This window comes from Schistocerca nitens, chromosome 1 (assembly GCF_023898315.1).
Source record: "Schistocerca nitens isolate TAMUIC-IGC-003100 chromosome 1, iqSchNite1.1, whole genome shotgun sequence".
Taxonomy (NCBI): Eukaryota; Metazoa; Arthropoda; class Insecta; order Orthoptera; family Acrididae; genus Schistocerca; species Schistocerca nitens.
The window spans coordinates 55,366,854-55,384,911 of record NC_064614.1 but is presented as its reverse complement, the minus strand read 5'-3'; the positions used below and the strand labels follow the sequence as shown (position 1 = coordinate 55,384,911).

At 38.7% G+C, this 18,058-nt stretch overlaps 1 protein-coding gene across 3 annotated transcripts in view; it reads right to left on the bottom strand.

The window, feature by feature from the left end:
- The window catches only part of LOC126241194 (rhodanese domain-containing protein CG4456-like), a 61,974-nt gene extending 50,486 nt beyond the window's left edge, over positions 1-11,488 (bottom strand). Inside the window, exon 1 of one of the 3 annotated variants that reach the window (XM_049947987.1) lies at positions 11,353-11,488. The gene's annotated coding sequence lies outside the window, so the exon portion shown is untranslated. Of the gene's footprint in view, positions 1-10,987; positions 11,067-11,234 lie in introns of those variants that run through there. The other 2 variants (XM_049947988.1, XM_049947986.1) reach the window with 2 other exon arrangements.
- Between the last annotated feature and the right edge of the window lie 6,570 nt (positions 11,489-18,058).

Below are 18,058 nucleotides of genomic sequence, written 5' to 3'. Positions count from 1 at the left end.
TGTTTGTCAATATTGATCATGAATTATGTCATCATTTCACATCTCCCCTCTCCACAATGGCCTAAAATATTCCCATAACTCTGCCACCACCCATGGTGCAAACCATTTGTCTTTTGTGCCTTTATAACTCGTTCAGTCAAATCAAATGTCAATAGGAAGAGATGAAGTCAAGTGAGACGTCGAGTAAAAACTTAAAATCAAGGTAAACCTTACTACGAAGAAATATAAAATCGAGGAATTTTTAACATATATCTTATGGGTTTTTCACAGGGGCTATGAATTTATTGTATAGAATCACAAAAAATGTACAATTGGAGAATGTAAAATCAGAGTTCCACTGTACTGGTTTTTCTCTGAGGTAACTGTATCTCAAACTTTTGATGAACATATTCTCACTGACAAACTAATGTAACAATGTCAAAAACAATATTAATGTACAATGAATTCAATATTAACTAATGCTGAAGTAAGAAACTAAATTGAACACAGTATGAAAGTTATAAAATGGATAAAACACAATACTACAATGCAGCAGTTGAAGTCATAAGGACTATGTTTACATCAGAATTGTAAAATTTCAAACATTGAATGACAACAAAAAATTGGAAAAATTGCACTAACCATATAAGAATCTTTACTGCAATAAGGGGGACAATATTCCAAAATAATGTTGTAATGTTCAATCCTAGGGCTGGTTTGATGCAGCTCTCCATGCAAGTCTATATTGATTACGCCTTCTCATCTTCGATTAACTACTGCAATCTACACTTATTTGAACCTGCTTCTGATATTTCATCCCTTGATCTCCCTCTACAATTTTTATCCCCTACACTTCCCAATAATACTAAATTAGCAATTCCTTAATGCTTAAGAATGTGTACTGTCAACCAATCCCTTCTTTTAGTCAAGTTTAGCCACAAACTGTCATTAGTTTTTCAATCTACCCATTTCATTTTCAGCATTCTTTTGTGGTGCCATATTTCAGAAGCTTCTATTCTCTTCTTGACTGAACTGTTTACCATGCTACACTTCCACACAAGGCTACACTTTAGATAAATAAATTCAGAAAAGATATTCTAACACATTTATATTCCAGTTAACAAATTCCTCTTTTTCAGAGATGCTTCCCTTGCTAAAGCCTGTCTGGTTTTTATATCCTCTCTGCTTCAGCTAGTTATTTTTCAGTTCAAATAGTAAAACTCAACTCCTACTTTTAGTGTCTCATTTCCTAATCTAGTTCCCTCAGCATTGCCTGATTAAATTTGAGTACATTTCATTATCTTTGTTTTTCATTTGTTGGTGCACATCTTATAACCTCTTTACAAGATATTATCCATTCTGTTCAACTGCTCTTCCAAGTTCCTTACTGTCTCTGACAGAATTATGTCATCAGCAAACCTCAAAGTTTTCATTTCTTCCATCTCAACTTTAATGCTTTCTCCAAATTTTCTCTACTGGTTGCTCAGTGTACAGCTTGAATAAAATCAGGGACAGGCTATAACGCTGTCTCACTCCGTTTTCAACTACTACTTTTCCTTCATGTCCTTCGAATCTTATAACTATAGTCTGGTTTCCATACAAGCTGTATTACCTTTCGCTCCCTGTATTTGATCACCTAAACTGTCAGAATTTCAAAGAGTGTATTCTAGTCAACACTGTCAGAAGCTTTCTCTTAGTCTACAAATGCTATAAATGGAGGGTTGCTTTCCTTTAACCTATTTTCCAAGAAAAGTTGTGGGTCAATATTGTCTCACGTGTTCCCACATTTCTCTGGTTTCAAAACTGATCCTTTGCTACCATGGCTTATTAAACTGATGGTTCAGTAATATTCACATTTGTTAGCTCCTGCTTTCTTTGGAACTGGAATTATTACATTCTTCTTGAAGTCTGGGGGTAACACCTATCTCATATATCCCACACTTCAGGTGGAATAGTTTTGTCATGGCTGGCTCTCACAAGAGTCTCATCCCTAATGACCACAGTGTCGATGGGACGTTAAACCCCAAAGGGTCTCAATAACTCCGATTGAATGCTGTCCACTTCAGGGGTCATTTTTCAACTTAGATCTTTTATTGATCCCAGTATCATATCTCCTATCTTCATCTGTTTCATCTTCCCTTTCTATAATATTGCCTTCAAGTCCATTTCCATTTTAGAATCTCTCTATACATTCCTTCCACCTTTCAGCTTTCCGTTCTTCACTTAATACTGACTTGCCATATGAGCTCTCAGTATCCATACAGTTGCTTCTCTTTTCTCCAAAAATCTCTTTAAATCTTGTATAGGTGGCATCTATCTTTACCCTAGTTATGCATTCTTCTACAGCCTTGTATTCATCCTCTGACAGTTACTGCTTAAACATACTGCACTTTCTGCCAATTGCACAATTTAGACATCTGCACTCCTTTTCTCCTGTTTCACTTGCTACAGTTTCATATTTTCTCCTCTCATTTAAATTCAACATCTCCTGTGTTATTCAAAGATTTGTACTAGGTTTTGTCTTTCTGACAGTTTGATCCTCTACTGCTATCACTATTTTATCTCTGACTACCACTCATTCATCTTCTATTGTATTCCTTCCCTTTTATCAGCCAATCATTGTCTAATTCTCCCTTTGAAACTCTCAACAATCTAGACTAAGGTAGTAGAATCTGTTTGAGAATATGATATGTGAGTCATGAAAATTCTAGAATATGTCGAAGAATTACTAAAATTTTACTATAATATAAGAATTAGTTGCTTTCAAATCAGAATTATTTGTATGTGTGCTGCAGTGATTCATATGCCAAGAACACACACAGTGTGTGGGCACTTATAGAGAGATGACACAAAACCGATAGTTAAATTAAAACAAACAACCTAAATTTTCTTTCCCTCTAGCCATTCAAGCTTAGCCAATTTGCACTTTATGACAGTCTCATTTCTTAGATGTCTGCATTCCCTTTCACCTGAACCATTTTTTTATTTTTTTGTTTCATCAATTAAGTTCAGTATCTCCTGAAGCTGATACTAGTGAGATGTATGGAGAAAATTTAAGCATACACAATACTGAAAGGATAGGGAAATGGAGGTGGCGTATTTGTCCCATAATCATACGTAATCATTGGAGGAGACTTTAATCATCCAACAATCCGTTGGGGTAATTATATTTTTGTTAGTGGTGGATGCAATGAGACATATGTTTGGGTGTTTCTCGGTTCGACATGTTGATGATGTCATGGCTAAAAGCAGGCGGGTGGTATCCTATGCTTCAGTTATAAGTAATTTTTGCTGCATTGTATCCAATGTCGGAGTACCCTCAAACTTTTTTTTAGAAAAAAAGTACTGGTTACAGCAACAATAGATACTTAAGTACAAAGGGCAAATAAAACAAATAGAAAGGTTTATATGTTCAGCAAACTAGACAAAGAAGCAGCAGTGTAATATCTCAGTGAGGGACTTGAGAATTTTAGCTCAGGACAAGAGCATGCAGAGGAACTACAGTTCAGGATTAAAAGAACAGTTGACCATGCACTGGATACATATGTACCCAGTAGAAAAAGAAACTTCTAAAGAAATAGGGGCTACTGCATAATATGTATAAAACAAAGCAAAGGGCTATGGACATTGAAGTGCTGAATGAAACACATTTGGCAGTCACGAGAGCTATGTTTGAAGCCTTCAATGACTACTGTAGCTGAATATTATTGAAAAATCTTTCACAAAACCAAAGAAATTCTGGTTGTAAGTAAAGCCTGTCAGTGGCACCAAGGTTAGTGCCCAAGCAACCCAATAGCAAAGCAGAAGCAGAAACGTTTAACACTATCTTCAAATGCTCCTTTAGCAAGGAAAACCAGGGAGAATTACCCCATTTTAATTCTTGTTCCACTGAAAATATGAGTGAAATAGATATTAGTGTCAGTGATATTCAGTAATAGTTGAAATCGCTGAACTGAACAAAGCCACAGGCACCAATGGAATCCCTATCATATCCAATACCCAATTGTGGCTGAGTTAGCCCCTCCGTTAACTATATTCTATCAAAGATACCTTAAACGAAAAACTGTGCCTAATAGGTGGAAGAAAGGACAGATCATACCTGTCCACTATCCTTGACACCAATTTTTGTAGAATCATAGAACATATTCTGAGCTCAGTCATAATGAGAGCAGAATGACCTCCTCCATGTCACCCTGTATGGATTTTGAAAACACTGATGATGGGAAACCCGACTAGCACTTTTCTCACATGACATTCTGAAAGCCACAGAACAAGCAGTCATGTAGATGCAGTATTTCTCGATTTCCAAAAAGCAGTCAACTCAGTACCACACCTACACTTACTATCAAAAGTACGATCATATGGGATATCAGATGAAATATGTGAATAGATTTAGGATTTCTCGGTAGGAAGGATGCAGTATCTATCTTGCGTGGACTGTCGCCAACAGATGTAGAATTAACTTTGGGTGTAACCCAGGAAAGTGTGTTGGTCACCTTACTGTTCATGTTGCATATTAATGGTCTTGCAGAAATTATTAATAGTAACCTTAGACTTTTTGTAGATGGTGCAGTTATCTACAGTGAAGTACAGTGTGACCAAGACTGCACAAATATTCAGTTAGACATTGATAAGGTACAAAGGTGATGCAAAGATTGGCAGCTTGCTTTAAATCTTCAGAAATGTAAAACTGTGCTCTTCAAAAAATGAAAAAGACATAATATCCTATGAATACAATACCAGTGAGTCGTAGTTGGAATTTTTAAACTCATAAAAATACACTTAGAAGAGACATGAAGTGGGGCAATAACATAGGCTCAGTCATTGCTAATACAGGAGCAGACTTTGGTTTATTGGTAGAATACTGGAGAAGTGCAATCAGTCTACAAAGGAGATTGCTTACAAATAACTCACGAGAACCATCCTAGAATATTCCTCAAGTGCGTGGGACCTGTACCAAATAGGACTAGCAGGGAATATTAAACATATACAGAGAAGGGCAGCATGAATTATCACAGGTTTGTATGACTTGGAGGAGAGTGTCACAGAGATGATGAAAGAACTGAACTGGCAGGTTCTTGAAGATAGACGGAAACTATCCTGAGAAAGTCTATTAACAAATTTTCAAGAAATGGCTTTAAATGATGACTCCAGGAATATACTACAACCTCCTGCATATCGCTCCCATAGAGATTATGAAGGTACGATTAGATTAAGTACAGCATGCACAGAAGCATTTAAACAATCATTTTTCCCATGGTCCAAAGGTAAATGGAACAGCAAAAAGCCCTAATATCTGATACAGTGGGACGTACCCCCTGCTACGCAGTTCAAAGTGGTTCGCAGGGTATGGATGTCATGTAGACAAAATAACATGCTGACCTGACCCCCCAATACCCAGGATAAGGCCAAAACAGTCTGAAACCTTCCAGTGCCCCAAGGTCTCTAAAAACATGTGTAACCTTTCTACACGAGTCTTAAATCAAATGTTGGCAATGGTTAACTTCTGCTCCCTGTGTAATTCTAGCAGGCAGGTTCCTTTTTCATAATCCCCCTCCCCGTTCCCATCCCAGTTCACATTCTCATACTTCTTTTTCTCCATCATTTGGACTTGCTGCTCTTGCATTTGCATAGCTGGCAGATTTTATACCCAATAATTTTTTTAACTTACTTTTCCTATTACTGAATTCCTAACCCCCCCCCCCCCCCAAATCCCCACGAGTAAATTTTACTATTCCTTACATATCTAAATTATGTTACCACACATTCTTTTAATCTCTTTATCTGTAGAGCTACTTAGCTATCAACTTGTACTACTGTGGCAGATGCTGGCTTCGTGTCTATCTTGACTTCTGCAATGTGTTCACTAAGCTGTCCATAGTAGCTTCCCCACTTTCCTAGTATATTATTCTTAATCAGGCCTTGTCATACATTACCCCTACTTAATTTTGCATTAGTAATCCTGTGCTCATCTGACCTAAAGTCTTGTTTTCCCTGTCACTGAACTTCACCAACTCACATTACCGCTATACCCAGCTTTCAATCTACACATTTCCCTTTTTAAACTTCATAACGTTTCTACCGAAATGATACAGCTGCAAAGTTTTCGCACAGAAAACTGTAGCTTACAATTTACTATGGTACAGATTACACTACGCACAACATTAGTGAGTACCCGGAATTCTCAAAAATATATATTTTATCACAAAAATACACAATTAAATTAGGGAACGATTTTTACTTGAATTAAGATACTGATTCCAAAAGTACCTAAAAAGGCCAAATTTACTTCACAATTCACGATGATATAGTAAGAATTTTGCATGGCACTCAACATTGTTCGAAAATAACACAATATCATAATACACACAAGCCTTAACACAATCATTGCCAATGACAAGAAAACTACGTACAGAGGAAAATATTAGACTCAAAAGATTTTGAGTCAGACCCATTTGTTACAAGCGTTTCATATATAGTAAAACCCGGAAGTCGTCTTATAAATGTAAATAAACGTGCGAAATATAGGTATTTTTTGCTTAGGCGAACTTCTGACACTTTCTACACGAACGAACCTCAGGCTCAAGTAGGATTCGTTTGTCAGTTAAAATAGCCAAAATCATGGAGCGCCAACATAGCAGATCTCTCGATTGGTGCGGCTAACACATTGCAACAGGCCACTGGCCCAATAATTACAACGATTAGTAGAAGAGTAATTCCGGGAATAAAAGCGACAGTTCCCAACTACGTTAGCTACCGTAAAGACAGGCCAACCCAAGGCGGAGGAGTGGCCATATATGTAAAAAGAGGGATCCCCCACCACCGGGTATTCTTACCAGCTACCAACAAAATCGAAGCAGTGGCGGTGGAAGTAACCACTGCCACTGGACCCCTAACAATTGTTGCAGTCTACCGACCCCCACATGACCAGATAGATGAGGGAGACATAGCTGCTCTAGGGCAAATTGAAGGCAAACTCATAATGGGGGAGACTTCAATGCCAAACATCCTGATTGGAATTCTAGAGTAACCTCCAGAGCAGGTGCCAAACTGCAACAACTAGCGCGCACCCACCACTTCGAAACATGGGGTCCAGTCGAGCCCACACATTTTCCAAAAAATGGAGGCAGGCCCGACGTGATAGATATAGCTCTCACTAGGAGGATCGCAGGGTTTGTGGCCGCAAGGACAATCAACAGAATGTCCTCCGACCACAACCCAGTGATTCTGGAGGTCGATGTGGGAGAATGGGTAGCACTCCCACAGTACCAGACGTCGTACAAATGTACAGACTGGGAGCGATACCGAGAAACTGTCGCCTCCGATATCGCTCGCGCTCCGCCACCTACTGCCAAAACAGTAGAACAAGCGCTACAAGACCTAACAGGCACCATCTTGCAAGCAGCGGAAGAAGCCACCCCTCCACAAAGGGATGGCCCACCGCCGCAAATACAGCTCCCGGAACACTTGCTAGCTCAAATTCGACATAAGAACAGAGTGGCAAAAGAGTGGAAGATCACCAGAAATCAGGCCACCAGGAGGCTGCTCAATCGTTTACAGAGAGAACTGAAGGTAGCGCTCAATGAGCACAGAAACCAGCAATGGCATAACCGCCTCACAGCTCTCAAAGTAGACGATCATACACTATGGCAAGCGACCAAACAGTTTACAAAACGACGCGCTAGGATGCCGCCACTGCATGGCGAGCGGGGACTGGTCTACAGCCATGCTGGAAAGGCCAACGCCCTCGCCGACTCCTTCGAGAAGCAGTTCCAAGCGGCAGAACCCCAGGATGAAGAGCATGAAGAGGTAGTCAGTCGTCAACTGACTGTCTTCCTCAATGCCGAGGAGGACCCAGAGGACGAACCCATACTTTTTGCCCCCGAGAGCGTGGCAAGAGTAATCAGGTCCCTCCCTACAAAAAAGGCACCAGGGCACGACAGTGTCACTAATCAGTTAGTCAAAAATCTCCCACCCACAGCAATCAGACACCTCGCGAACGTCCTCAACGAGATTACTCGATCCCGTGTTTTCCCAGCTTGCTGGAAACATGCGGAAGTGGTTGCGATACACAAACCAGGAAAAGACCCTCTATTCCCGCAGCACTACAGGCCGATTAGCCTCTTGCCAACTCTCAGCAAGATCTATGAGCGCCTCCTGCTAAGACCCATACAAGAACATATTACCAGAGAGCAAATTCTGCCGGATTTCCAATTTGGGTTCTGGCAGAACCACTCTGCCCCTCAACAGGTCATGAGAATGGTTGAAGCAGCTACATAGGGCTTCAACCACAGAGGCTACTGCGGGATAGTGCTACTAGACGTAGCCAAAGCCTTTGATTCAGTATGGCATAGAGGGCTACTCTAAAAGTTGTACACACAAGGGTTTCCCGGGAGCATAGTTCAGCTGATCAAGAGCTATCTCACGAATAGGACTTTCTGCGTCAAAGTAGAAACTGCCACCTCCACCAGAAGGCGTATTCGTGCTGGGGTGCCACAGGGATCGGTCCTGGGGCCCGTATTGTACAGTTTGTACACTGCGGACACTCCAACGGCCCCCCTGGTGCACACTGCACAGTACGCTGACGATACAGCCTTCTACACGAGAAACACGAACAAGGACCTGGTCATCCGTAGGCTACAAAAGGTTTTAGATGACACAGAAACTTGGGCCCGTCGCTGGCGCATCACCATCAACTCTGAGAAGACGCAGGCAATGCTGATTACCCGCAGGCTCGGAAGGCGCGAACCTCCTCAACGTCCCCCCCTCCACCTTCACCTAAATGAAACCCAACTCCCCTGGCGGAGAACCGCGAAGTACCTTGGAGTAACCTTGGACTCTCGTCTTACGTGGAAACCCCACATAGACGAGGTCCACAGGAAGGCCTGCGCCAGAATGTCCATCCTATACCCTATCCTGAACACAACCAGCTCCCTTCCCTGCCCAGTAGCAGTAAATGTGTACCAGGCCCTGATCCAGCCAGTAATGGAGTATGCGTGCCCTGTCTGGGGATACGCGGCAAAGCAGCACCTGGACAAACTCCAGAGGCTACAGCCGCAGCCGAAATCCCACTCCTGAGAGAGCGTTTCCAAGATCTGGCAAGGGCCTTCTATGAGGGTTCTTCCAGATCTGGAAACGCACTTATCCACTCCCTAGGTAAGTATGACATGTCCCGCGATAAGCACAAGCGCCCTATGACGATCTTCGACGACTAAGTCGAAGAGAAAATCCCAACACCCAATCCATAATCCTGTTCCTTCCCATATAACACCAATCTTCTCGCCTACCTCAGGCAAGTACCAGACACACACACAACAATCATCACAAATCATAGACACCAAAAACTATAGAAAAATCACACACACACGTTCACAGGGGAGTAAAAGCCGAAAGGCTACAAACTCCCCCTCACACTTCCCCAAAGACGGGAAAGTAATAGATGAAAGCAGCAGCAGAAGAGTAATTTGATTTATATATTCATCCAGGGATCGTCCCACAATAATATAGGATTTGTCATCAAAATGCATTGAAAATAAATAGCTAGGAATATATGTGCACACACAATATATGTGTTTTATGAGGATAGAGCACAATTAGCACTGTTACTAGAATTTAAAATAGGTTTTAGAGGCTAGTAAGTGTATACCCTACTGGTTTCCAGCGTTGAAATCGAAGCCAGTAGGAGAAGAAAATAACAAAACTACTGGTCGGTACAAAATCATGGGATAAGAAAGCGACGATGTTTTGCCGAAGAAACGATTTTCTTTAACGGCAAGAGAAACTACGATTAATCTCGGTTGGTTACTTGCAAGGTGATCAAATCCGCGCTTCTGAAAAGGAGTTCTACATCTTGACGACCATGTCAAGAATCGGCTCGCGCCATTGTTATCCGAGTTACAATCTTTGATATTTGCGCTCAAATCTATTGTTTTACTATATGCGTTATCCTAGACTCCGTACATATCCATCCGCTGAAAGAAACACAGAAAAATTAATAAGACTACCGGTAATTCATTTACATGTAGCGTGATTCAAAGACACGATTTGGGGGTAAGCATTACAACTTTTTCCTACCGTTTTACTCCACATGAAGTATCAGAGGCGGAAAAGAGGGATTGTGGTAGAGGGACTGACGGCTTTCAGTGTAGCTGGTAGCACCATAAGTGCATCTTATCGCACACCAAGTTTAAAAGCTACTGGCCTACTTGAAATACAGCCCATTTGTTCTACAGCACATAGCCTTTGCAAATGTGCTGTAGCGTTATGCAGTCGTCAACTATTCGCTGTCGGTACCTTAATAATAGTCATAGGCCTTTTCCTTTTCAGGGTATAGTTCAGGCGCACGGTTCGTGTTGTAACAATGGTCCGCTGTAATTTAATACACCATATATTAAAACGAACTGATTGTCTCCATTGTTGAAAATTACCGCAGTGATTGCGTTGGCACGTCCGATTAAATATGGAACATTGTAGGACACACAAAAGATTTCATACTTATTGTACAAACCGTACCGACCAAGGTAGCCTGAGACTCGTTCCATAAACAGTGCAGAGTCTCATAAGTTGATTCAACAATACGTAATAACGGTAGCTTGTAGTATGCAACTGTGGAAGAATCCGTAAGTATAACTTTTGGCGAAAGTTAAATTAGGCAAAATTTTATGGTACCGGCATTGTTAACTTTTTAGTTTCCTCCCTATTCCACTGCCTGTGCATCCAGCGTGGAAAGCGGTACTTATGGCGCGTTGTCACGAGTCAAGTATAGAACCGACTTCGGTTGATCAAGAAAAGTTTGTTAGCAGGGCTGCTGTTGTTTGGTCGCCAATCAGCAGGAACGTTTTGTGGACGACGTCGTTCTAACTTGATCCAAATAGAATGATACAGGCGTAAATAGGAGGCAATGATGAGAGGAGACTCCAGGAGTTAAGCAATTTCAAAAATAGTCCGTTCAGTATCAAGCGGCATATACTAGCTGTCATGCTATATTTCCAGATATAAGCGTACGAACCTGTTTAATCTTTTTTGAGAATGTAGAGTTCTAAAACCCGAGAACTGTACGTCGCGTCATCTGCTGTATTCGGTCCCAAAGTCTTTCATCCCTATTCACAGGGCGAATTATTGGATTTTTTTTTTCGAACTAGTATGTCTCATTATCAACAGCTTATTGTATAATTATATAGGTTATTAATCTTTAACAATGCAAGTAAAAAAATTGCTAAAGGCCCCTAGCCCGCTACACTATAAATATACTATACCAGCTGTATAATGTGAATATTCAGCCTTTAGAAATTATCCGGTGTTTGTACTGCAACACCAAGAAACGGAAACTATTGTGAAGTAAACGAGGTACATGTACGTATTTATGCGACTAACCTTATCAAGATATCAAGTGATTGCGCGGGGCTCTCAAACACTGTAACGATAAATGACTGACAAGCAATCGATGCGTCGCTGTTATTCAGCACATTGATCTGTAGAGATTGTGTTTACGTAACGCCGGCGTTGAAGTTCTCACGCGCACGCCAAACACTTTTTTTCGTGATGTCATGTTTTTGATAATAGCTGTAGGAAAAGTGAAACATTAGCCTTTTAGTTGGCAATATTTTTTGTTGTTGGCCGTTTCTGTAGTAGCTCGTTCATGTAATATGGATTAAGTAAATATAATGAGGAAATCCTTGTGTTTCAGAATTGGATTTAGTATTCTCGTGTGACAGCCTTTAACAAGCTTGCCTCTGACATTAACCAAGAAACAGAAAATATTAATAAATTTAAATGAAACTAAAAGCAAAATTAAATACCTTAAATGTATCATTAACGCAGTTTCTTAACATCCCATTACATGGCGTATCCATTGAGATTCGCCTTCAGAACAATGTGTGAAAGTTGTGTGACTATTGAAATTAAAATTCGCCTCTGACACAATGCCCGACATTAAATGGTATTGGTTTCAGAGGGTTATCCCCGCGTTTTCGGACATTTAACAGTGGTCAATTATACCACTTGGAATGGGATGAGTTACCAACCTCCAATTACGAGAGCTATGGTGCGAGGAAGAGTTTTATGAGACCATGTGTAAGGCATGCATCATTTGCTGTAGCAGATGATCTGTTTGTCAGATGAAACACTTAAAGTTATTAAAGAGAGCAGTGAAGTAGCTAAAATTAGAATATGTGGGCAAGTATCTTCAACCTTAATGGCACATAGCTCAAAATCCTGCTCCATAATATATTTTAATGTACAGAACTTTGAATGAAAACTAGTTTTTACAATTATAAAACTATCTCCTCTTCCAACATTACTTTTGCAAGATCAGGCTGCTTGAGTAAAGTTATCAAAGTGGAGACAAATAGTGGTTGTCATGTTCTGGTGTTTTGTGAAGCATGAAGGTTAAAACATTTGCATCATTTATCACTTCTGCTTGTACTAAGAAATGTTTATATGTTTTGATGAAAATTGTGATTGTTACGTCACTCAAAATTTGTGTAGATTTACCAAAAAAAGACTTGTGAAGGCTCTAAATCTGTGCATTTGCTATCAGCTGCTTTGTTTAGATCATTTTGAGCCTGTACTTTACCATCTTCAGATTTCTGATATGCATTTTGTTTTCTTTAATTGATTCATTCTACAGAGCACATACTTACTTACCTAACCTGTTGAGGTGCAAGCAATGGTTAATCAACAACTATTTACAGCTATAAAACATATTCTTGAAGTGTTTACAATTCTTTTAATATGACAGATTATTTGGGCAACAACATCACTTACTTAGGACTAGGGTAGCAAGTATTTTGTTTAAAGAACATTCACAATAAACATATTTGGAGTAAAGAAATACCAAAAATTTCTCCTTCAGCATTTATATGACATGAATTTTTGTGTGACTTCATGAGCCTTATGACACACAAAAATACCTTTTAAATTACTTTTTTACAATTTCTTACTTGTCAGTCATGTGACTGTCAGCAACCATTATAAACTCATCTAGTGGCAGTTTTGTTAATGTCAACAATATTTACTGTTCTGAGAACTATTAATTTATTCATGTGAGTTAATTTCTGGTCTTTCAGTGTTGCCCATTGAGCTGTCAGAAATGTTTACAGGAATCACGCAAAAGGAACTTAAATAGTATCTAATTTTGTGCCATGACTAGCAAAATGAGGGACATTTGTATTTTGACCTACATATACTTTATTTATTTATTTATTTATTTATTTATTTTGATCCAATATCAGATGATTACAAAAAAATTGTTCCAGTCATATTTAGTCATTATGTAAACAGTTTTCTAGATGTAATAAATGAAACTATTCCACTTAAAACACGCAATTACAAAATGATAGATGAATGATTAACCAATTTTTTTTTTTTTTTAAAGATGGTAGTTTCCTAATGTACAAGAAGTATGTGGAAATAAACCTCTTCTCTCTCTCTTCTTCCAGTCTTCCAATAATATTTGAAAAAAGCAGCCGCTGTCTATATACAAATTTGTGTTATTTTATGATTAACCTTACCATAATTAAAGTCTGTTATCGGGATATCTAGTATGGAAACCAGGCAGTAGTTGTAATAGTTAAAGAACGTGGAATGGAGGCATTCATTGAAAAGGGCATGTGACAGCTTTGCAGCCTATCCCTCATGTTACTGTACACTGAACAGGTAATAAAGGAAATTAAGAAATAATTGGAAAAATAATTAAATTTCCGGGAGAAGAAATAAAATATTAAGAGATTTGCTGATGACTCTGTCTTTATGTCAGAGATGGTAAAGCAGTTGGAAGAGCAGTTGAATGGAGTGGTAGTTCATAGATTAGATTAATACTAGTTCCATGGATCATGAATACGATATTTCGTAATGATGTGGAACGAGTCGAATTTTCCAATACATGACATAATTAGGTTAATTTAACAACATACTTAAGTTAATATAACAACTTTATTTTTTTGTGTTTCTTTGTTTTTCTTTATTTTTTAATATTTTTTTATTTTTTTTCTTAATTTATATCTAAAAATTCCTCTATGGAGTAGAAGGAGTTGTCATTCAGAAATTCTTTTAATTTCTTCTTAAATACTTGTTGGTTATCTGTCAGACTTTTGATACTATTTGGTAAGTGGCCAAAGACTTTAGTGCCAGTATAATTCACATCTTTCTGTGCCAAAGTTAGATTTAATCTTGAATAGTGAAGATCATCCTTTCTCCTAGTATTGTAGTTATGCACACTGCTATTACTTTTGAATTGGGTTTGGTTGTTAATAACAAATTTCATGAGAGAGTATATATACTGAGAAGCTACTGTGAATATCCCTAGATCCTTAAATAAATGTCTGCAGGATGATCTTGGGTGGACTCCAGCTATTATTCTGATTACACGCTTTTGTGCAATAAATACTTTATTCCTCAGTGATGAATTACCCCAAAATATGATGCCATATGCAAGCAGTGAGTGAAAATAGGCGTAGTAAGCTAATTTACTAAGATGTTTATCACCAAAATTTGCAATGACCCTTATTGCATAAGTAGCTGAACTCAAACGTTTCAGCAGATCATCAATGTGTTTCTTCCAGTTTAATCTCTCATCAATGGACACACCTAAAATTTTTGAATATTCTACCTTAGGTATATGCTTCTGATTAAGGTCTATATTTATTAATGGCGTCATACCATTTACTGTAAGGAACTGTATGTACTGTGTCTTATCAAAATTCAGTGAGAGTCCGTTTACAAGGAACCACTTAGTAATTTTCTGAAAGACAGTATTGGCAATTTCATCAGTTAATTCTTGTTTGTGAGGTGTGATTACTATACTTGTATCATCAGCAAAGAGAACTAACTTTGCTTCTTCATGAATATAGAATGGCAAGTCATTAATATATAATAAGAACAACAAAGGATCCAAGACTGACCCTTGTGGAACCCCATTCTTGATAGTTCCCCAGTTTGAGGAATGTGCTGATCTTTGCATGTTATGAGAACTACTTGTTTCAACTTTCTGCACTCTTCCATTAGGTACGAATTAAACCATTTGTGCACTGTCCCACTCATGCCACAATACTTGAGCTTGTCTAGCAGAATTTCATGATTTACACAATCAAAAGCCTATGAGAGATCACAAAAAATCCCAATGGGTGGTGTTCGGTTATTCAGATCATTCAAAATTTGACTGGTGAAAGCATATATGGCATTTTCTGTTGAAAAACCTTTATGGAAATCAAACTGACATTTTGTTAGTGCTTCATTTTTACAGATATGTGAAGCTACTCTTGAATACATTACTTTCTCAAAAATTTTGGATAAAGCTGTTAGAAGGGAGACTGGACGGTAATTGTTGACATCAGATCTATCCCCCTTTTTATGCAAAGGTATAACAATAGCATATTTCAGTCTATCAGGGAAAATGCCCTGTTCCAGAGAGCTATTACACAGGTGGCTGAGAATCTTACTTATCTGTTGAGAACAAGCTTTTAGTATTTTGCTGGAAATGCCATCAATTCCATGTGAGTTTTTGCTTTTAAGCAAGTTTATTATTTTCCTAATTTCAGAGGGAGAAGTGGGTGAGATTTCAATTGTATCAAATTGCATAGGTATGGCCTCTTCCATTAACAGCCTAGCATCTTCTAATGAACACCTGGATCCTACTATATCCACAACATTTAGAAAATGATTATTAAAAATATTTTCAACTTCTGACTTTTTGTTCGTAAAGTTTTTATTCAATTTGATGGTAATACTGTCTTCCTCTGCTCTTGGTTGACCTGTTTCTCTTTTAATAATATTCCAAATTGTTTTAATTTTATTATCAGAGTTGCTGATTTCAGACATGATACACATACTCCTGGATTTTTTAATAACTTTTCTTAATGTAACACAGTAGTTTTTATAATGTTTGATAGTTTCTGGGTCACTACTCTTTCTTGCTGTCAGATACATTTCCCTTTTCCGGTTACAAGATATTTTTATACCCTTAGTAAGCCATGGTTTGTTACAAGGTTTCTTACGAGTATATTTAACTATTTTCTTGGGGAAGCAGTTTTCAAATGCATTTACAAAAATGTCATGAAATAAATTATATTTTAAATTGGCATCAGGTTCACGGTACACCTCATCCCAGTCTAACTGCTGTAGGCTTTCCCTGAAATTTGCAATTGTTAAATCGTTGACTGAACGTACTACTTTGGAGGACTGTTTAGTATTGCTGAATGGAGCTATGTCATATATTGTAACTAGCTGTGCGCCATGATCAGAAAGACCACTCTCAACAGGCTGAGCATTTATCTGGTTTAACTTATCTTGGTCTATAAAGAAGTTATCTATCAGTGAGCTGCTATCGTTTACCACCCGAGTAGGAAAATCAATAACGGGTGTCAAATTGAAAGAACCGAGTAATACTTCAAGGTCATTTTTCCTATTACCCTCTTTCAGAGAATCTACATTGAAGTCCCCACAAATAATAATTTGCTTCCCCCTGTCTGACAGATAGCACAACAAGGAGTCCAAATTTTTCAGAAATACATGAAAATTTCCTGATGGGGACCTATATATAGTTACAATTATAAATGTGCCTTTATTTAATTTAAGCTCACAGGCACATGCTTCTATATGTTTCTCTACACAAAACTTTTTTGTTTCTATACTTTTTGCACAATGATAACTTTTGACATATATGGCAACTCCTCCTTTCTCCATATTTTCTCTCATTACATGTGCAGAGAGCTTATATCCACTTACATTTACCTTATCCATATCAGTAACAATGTGATGCTCAGACAGGCATAGTATATCAATTTCATTCTCAGCTTCTAAATCTTCTAAACAAACCAGAAGCTCATCTATTTTATTCTTTAAACTCCCAATATTTTGATGAAATATACTTACATTATTTTTAATTATACTTTTATGAGAACCTTTCCTTGTTCTAACATTTGCAGTACTCTCCTGTCTGAGTTTCTCATTGTGCTTAGGCCTAGTTCCTATACCAGTGCTCACATGGTGTTCAGAGAGGCAGATTATGTCAACTGGGTTGGGTGACTTTAATTCATCAATGCAATTACCTAGGACTTAGATACAACTTGGTGGAGATAAAATTTCTGGTGATTGGTGAAAATTTATAATTGACAGCTGTGATTGGTGATCCAATGTGCTAGAATTGTGCTGTTTAATTTCTTTCCTAAACTGAAGATTTGTTTCAATCCTGACCTCTCGTAGAACTTGACATCTTTCTGTCTTACCTATCCTAAAAAAGGTGCTGCTCCAACACCTGTAACCACTGGTATTTTACCATTCATGGCAGTGCCCCCCCCCCCCCCCCTTAAAGTTCCTGCTATTACCCCAGCCAGTTTCCCCTCCCCTTTCCTGTTGAGATGTAGGCCGTGCCTGGTATAGTCCCACCTACTGAGATAATCAACAGGAACCACACCAATATGAGCCCCCGCACCCGACCCAAGCAACCGTTCCAACTCCAAATTAACTCTCCCAACAGAAGAGTTCAAATGAGGCCGGTCATGGCGTCTCAGGACAGATACAAATTCAACATTGGTGTGTCTCGATGCCGACGCAATCTTTACCAGGTCACACTCTATACTGTACCCAGGATCTCTGTCGATGCTGTTCCCTGGCCCTCCCAGGGAGCTATGTCATATATTGTAACTAGCTGTGCACCATGATCAGAAAGACCATTCTCAACAGGCTGAGCATTTATCTGGTTAAACTTATCTTGGTCTATAAAGAAGTTATCTATCAGTGAGCTGCTATCCTTTACCACCCGAGTAGGAAAATCAATAACGGGTGTCAAATTGAAAGAACCGAGTAATAAAAAAGAGAATGTAGTTTTTCATGGTGACATTCTCGGATAAATATTTCTTGTACCGCATCATGTTTGTTTGTTTACTCAAGCTTCCAGTAATGATTTTCTCTGTGTTCATAGTCAGGAGTTAACTGTCATACTGATAAGCTGAGAAGTGTTTTCGTAATTGGCCAAATTATGTCCGGGAGATGTTGCAAAATCATGGAACTTCCACATACCACCAGAAAGTGTAGCAGCTTCTATGAGTGAGGAACATTAGTAGATGGCTGTTTCTGCTGGATG